A 6,061-nucleotide genomic window follows, 5' to 3' on the forward strand; every position below is an offset into this window, starting at 1 on the left:
CTCCACCCCAAACTGCCCACTTTAAACAACTTTGTATGCTTTTCACAAGATTGTCCTTCATTAACTATTTAAAATTTTGAGAAGTCATCATCATACTCTATAGAGATTGCTGTTTGGTTGTGCTTTTTGTGTGTTTGTGTTTTTTGTTGTATTTTTTCACTGAATTACAAAAGGTTGTGCTAGTGTGTTTCAATTAAGTATGTCCATCTAATTGTCCAATGTTCCTGGATCAGAGTCACTCCTTCTATCCTTCTCAACCAACCCCTTCTACAAGATTTATTTCCGATTTACCACTTCCTTTCTCACATGTGTACATTGAGTATTCTAGCTGTACTTGACCCTTGTGCCATTTTTCATTCATTCTATGTCTTTACAATTATTCCTCTCTGGTTTCAACTTCCTGATAGTCATTCTGTTAAACTGTCTGCTCCTACTTTGAAAGGTTTATATACATTCCATGGAGTTTCAATTCTGCATATACTTAAACTGATGTCAGCTTATATTTCCATAATTCATTCATCTGAAGTAACAATTTGCAAGCCTGGAGACATGAAGCACCTAGACCTGATTTTATTCCCCTCCATTTGGAAGATTAGTCTGTATTCAACAAGAAAGTTTAAAAATGGCTGAGAATGTATTCCTATGGCTTTGTAAAGTGGTTTGTGATTATTTTATTTTACATGGAATAATATTTTCCACTACCTATGAGTTTTGGAAAAAGAAGAAAACTAAAATTTACTACTGTAGAGGAATATGATAGAGAAAGAAGACAGATTTTATGTTTGTCAAATCTCTGATGAGTACCCGTATTCAAGACTTAAAGTCATATTTCTTACTATGTTAGACAGATAAGGAAAACATAAAACACCATATGATAGGGCAACTATTCATAACTTTTTAAAAAGTATTTTTTATGTGATGAAATTTACTTTATTAGCGAATGTTTTGGTTTGAAATATGGGAGGCTCATCTATTTAACAAATTTTCGAAAGCACCTACTGAAAAACACAAATGGTGAGGGGTCCTATTTCTACACTTTAATGAATGGTTGAACCTGTTTGGCATTAGTGCTGGGTAAATAAATCAACTCTATTTTAACTTGCTCCCTACACTGGAAAAACTAGTAACGTCACTAAATATCATCTACTTGTAAAGTGTTATTTTGGCAAATGTGATTTTAAAAAGTTTATTTGAAAAGGAATATACTTTCAGGAGATTAAATGTAGGTTATCATTGGTTTGAGAATGACAACCTTTTTACACTACAGAACCAAGTTTGACTGAAGTACTAGTGTTTTGAAGCAATAAGGTTCTTCTCAATCAATGTTTTTTCTGAATTATATTTGAACTGTATGACAAATATTCCTAGCATTGGTAGATCAATTATGGATCTATCTTTCCAGGAACTATTTTTTGGCCTGATGATGCTGGACTGAAATCATTCATTAATCATTAGAAAAGGGGTATTACAAATCATTTTGTGACATTTGTGGTCTTGTTCACTCCTATGGGATGGTCATCTGAAAATAGAAATTTTGAATTACTGTACTTTCACATTTTGTGATTTCATATTGCATTTTAAGTTGCCTTGCGTTTCCCAAGTGCTTACTGCTAATTCCTGCATTTCAAGGAATTGGGCCCCTGAAATATAGGAAATGAGAAATTAAGATGGGTCTTCAATTACTTTCTGTTGGTATGTTGCATGGGCCTCGGTGAGATCTCTTGCCCTAGTTATTTGATGATGCAGGTAACTGGGACCTGGGATCCTAGGACCCGTGGATCCTGTGGAAGAATAATACCTTTTAGAAATCATATCAGCAAAATTCGAGTATAATCAGTAGGAATGCTTCAGAAATATGGAGAAAAACAGTTTGGGACCAGCGAGTTAAAACAATAAACAGAGCAGCAGAGTAAAATCCCTTATAGATTAAAGAAAACAACATTGTTTTTTTTTACCATGTGAATTCAGAAACCAAGAACAATTAGAAGGTATCACTAGTTTATACTGAAAACGTTGCATTGATACTTTTTATAATCTAATATATATTCTAATCCTGATTATTTATATTCCAATCTATTTATTGTAATAAATATCAATTAATTTGTCAAATTATAAATTAATTCCAGTAAGATTCACTGTGTGAAATATAAAATCAGCACATAAATATAAAATATATAAGTATATATAATATAAGAAAATGCTTTGCATTGTTCTCTTGTGGTTAAGGTAACAAAGGCAACTGTTTTAAAATATTATTCCATTACCTCTACCTCAGTGTTTGGTAGAATTAAACTTAAAGCTTTACCATTCGGAGATGTACATCCTAGAGGCAAGAGGAAACACTGTGATTAAAACATTACCAATTTAAGGCCTAATAACAAGGAGAAACATATGGACTTCTCCTGGAGCCTCCTGAGTAGATAGGATTACAGGCGAGAGCCATCAGCGCCTGGCTTAGTCTGAACAGTTCTGTCTGAACTGTTCATCACTTTATGATCCTTTGTAACTAAGATTAGTTTTGCTCCAATAAGACAATCTATGCTGTCAGGGTAAGATATTCTGGTAGGTCTGTTCTTACATGGAGCAAGGGTAAAGGGTCAGGCAGACATTTGTGCCAGTAAGACCTCATTTGGGAAATTTTAAGCTGCAGAAGTTTAGAAGTAGCTCTTAAGCAAGGCTTACTTTGAATCCATTAGCTCCACAAAGCTAAATCAGTTAAAAAATAAGTACTTGAAAATCCATCACCTTTGGACCTAGCTATGAAGGCTTCAAAGTATGATCAAATTTCAAATGAAAAAGACTTAAAATAGTTATTGACAAAAAATTGCAAATGTGAGCAATTGAACAAACAATATAAGTTTTTTCCACCATACACAGAATTTTGCAGAAATAAGATGAATAGCAAATTTGGGAACAATAGGTTTCCTTGTTGCAAATAGGCAACCAAGGATATATGCCTATCTTAAGTTTGCATCATTAACTACGTAAATTTACAAGATACTACATGCTTCAGCAGCATGTCTACCTGAATTACAATACAGAGATTAACATGGCTTTTGCACAAGGATGATATGAAAATTTGTGAAGTATTCCATATTTTTCATTCTTCAGATGCAAGAAATGAAAAACAGTTATGAAAAAGTTGATTACAAATATACAAGTGTAATAATACATATAATTCATAGAAATAAAAGTTAGTTTGACATGAGTGTATTCAATCTTCACCTTTTTAGAAAGGCCTTTATATAGCATAACCTTTATACAACTTTTGAAATAAGATAACATTGTCATTTTATCCCAAAGAAATAAAATTCTATAAGGACCTAGGAATTAAAGGAATCTTAAACTGTTCCTATATGGAATGCAATCTGAAAGAACACATTTATTAATGGACCTATATATTATAATATAATGTCAAATTCAAAGTATTATATCTAGGAGAGAAAGAAATAGATTATGGACATTATACAAACAGAATATAAATATTTTAAAATATGCTTTTTTCAGACAAGCACCAGAAATATCTTTAGTTTCTCTACTACTCATTTCAACAGATAAGTTAAAATTATTTCTGATTTAAAAAAATCACAAACTCTATAGATATCATTATTGATGTATACAAACAACTCGAATATATTTTGACATCAAAGTCAGGCAATTCACTTGGAAGAATACCATGGAATCCATGAATTTCTAAAGTAAAATATTGCTGTTGCTTGTTATTGTGAAAATATTTTGTATGGACACATGGGATGGACTGGCAATTTTGAAATTTAAGAAACTTAATGGAAACATTAGGACTTAAGAGAACAATTTGTACAGATTTCCACAACTTCAAAGAGGTAGTGATACATACTTATCCTTTTGGTAATATCAAATGCAGTTTCTTCTAAGTTGTGCTTCAGATCTGGTTTGATATAATGGTTCAACAGAAGGAGATCCAGCGATTCTTTGCTATATCTATACCCAGCAGCAAGGGAGTCAAGAGGGCTTTAGTTTGGCCACTGGTGTCTGCATCATGATGAAATAAAGAAGCCACTCTGGTATTATTCGATGTATAAGTACTGTGCAGGGGTATCCAGCCTTTCACAGTTATTCCATGAATATCTGCTTTGAGCCACCAACTCATGGACAATGTCTAAGTGTCCACAGTAGGCTTCTAGATGAAGAGGTGTATATTCATCGTTATTCCGGTGAATTTTCTGCATCTGTTTTTTCACTAATATTTATTTTCTCTTTTTTCATTTTTACTATTCTAAATTATTCTAACTGGAGAGTAGAGATTTGGTAGAGAGCAGAGGAAAGATTTTCCTCTGTATTCAAAGGGACAAACTGAAAATGAGGACCAGTGGTGTCTTCATGTGCAGCTTATTCTAGGAATGAGAAAATAGGAAATAATGCCTTATATGTAAATGAATTGGGAAATGACAGAGCAGAAAGTGAAATGATGTAAAAAAACTATAAAAGCAAAATAAAGTAGGATAATTATGGAGCAATCATATTACCTATGAGAACCATGAGAAGGAAAGAGGAAGAGACAGATGTGCAATGATATAGCTAGCAACAAAATCCATCCCTCTGATCAAATTATAGAACAAATAATTTTTATTTTTAAAAGAGATGGAAATAGAATTTATGATCAGATGTCTCCATTGTTTTTGATTATAATTTTCTTATCTTAAATACTTGTACAAGGGAATTTCCATTCATCAAATCAGTTTTTTAATATAATGGATCTTTATATAACTTTTCCACACCCTTCCAAACCTCATCCCACTTTAATTTTTTCTAGTTTTATACAGTTGCATTGAATATTATACTTTCACTCTCTTCTTCCATAACTCTCTTTATTCCTTCCTTTTGACTTCCACTCACACCGTCCAAATGATAGTTTCCTGCTATTAATTTTGTTGGAGTAAAGTTAAATTTTATAAGAAATTACACCTTTGAAATACTCCTCTGCAAATCTCATGCTTTGGTTAATATTTTTGTGTAAACTTGTATAAATTTCTAGCTTCCAAATATGAGACAGAACATGGGTCCTTTGTGTGTCTGGCTCTGACTTTGTTCACTTAATAAATTTTTAGATCTATCCATTTCTTTGCAAATAATGTAACAGTCTTAAAAATGGATAGGTGCAATCCAATTGTGTATATGTGCCACACTTTCTCCAACCAGCACTCCGCCCAAGGGCATCTGGGCTGTTTCCGTAACTTGGCTACGGTGAATTGTGCAGCAGTGAACATGCTTGTGAAGTGATTTTACTGTAACCTTTTGGAAGAATTCATCACTACCTTTATGGGAGCAATCCCCTAGCCAGTTTTCCAGAATAAGCACATCCCTCCCTTCATCTTCATCACAATGTATTGCAAGTCCTCAAAAACACACTTCCCCCTACAGGTCTCAATAAGCTAAAACCACACTGTGCCCATATTCTTTCAATACATTTTTTTTCATAATTGTACATATAATTCAGTGAGAACCTTCTATATACTTTCCTAATATGGGAATGAGGGACATGACAAAGTAAAAGTAAGAAATATGCAAGTTAATTAGCTATTATCATGTTTAAAATCATTTTCAGCTCTAATTCATAGCCTCACATAACATTATTTTAATCTTTATTTGATTATTTCATCTAACCCGTAAATTATAACAGGTGAGTTAAAAGCAAAGGCAAAAAGTGTTGATTGATTTTGACACTCATGTGTGAGGTTGCACAATATGGGCAAATAGATGGATTGGAATTAATACCTCTTATCCATTTTGTTAACGTAGAGATGGTTTTCCCAAACTGATTCTCGCAATTCATATTCCATTAAACATCAAGAAACATGTGATAATTTCCTTTGTTTTGATCCTTATTAATTTTTGTTTCCATTTTATTTTATAATGGATAATTTCATAAATCTACTGTAGATACAAAAATATGTTAAAATATTTCTATCCGTATGCATTGATATATACATACACACATATATTACACAGGTTATAATGATAATGTACAACTTCGGTAACTGTACAATTTACTAAATTATGAAAACTATCGACAGCTCATGCC

The 6,061-nt window shown here is 32.5% G+C and overlaps 1 pseudogene; it reads left to right on the top strand.

Moving 5' to 3' along the window:
* Window positions 1–3,004: 3,004 nt before the first annotated feature.
* On the top strand, window positions 3,005–3,101 carry LOC122124859 (annotated as a pseudogene).
* Window positions 3,102–6,061: the final 2,960 nt, after the last annotated feature.

Source organism: Dipodomys spectabilis, unplaced genomic scaffold, assembly GCF_019054845.1.
Source record: "Dipodomys spectabilis isolate Male_0828 unplaced genomic scaffold, ASM1905484v1 ptg000008l, whole genome shotgun sequence".
NCBI lineage: Eukaryota > Metazoa > Chordata > Mammalia > Rodentia > Heteromyidae > Dipodomys > Dipodomys spectabilis.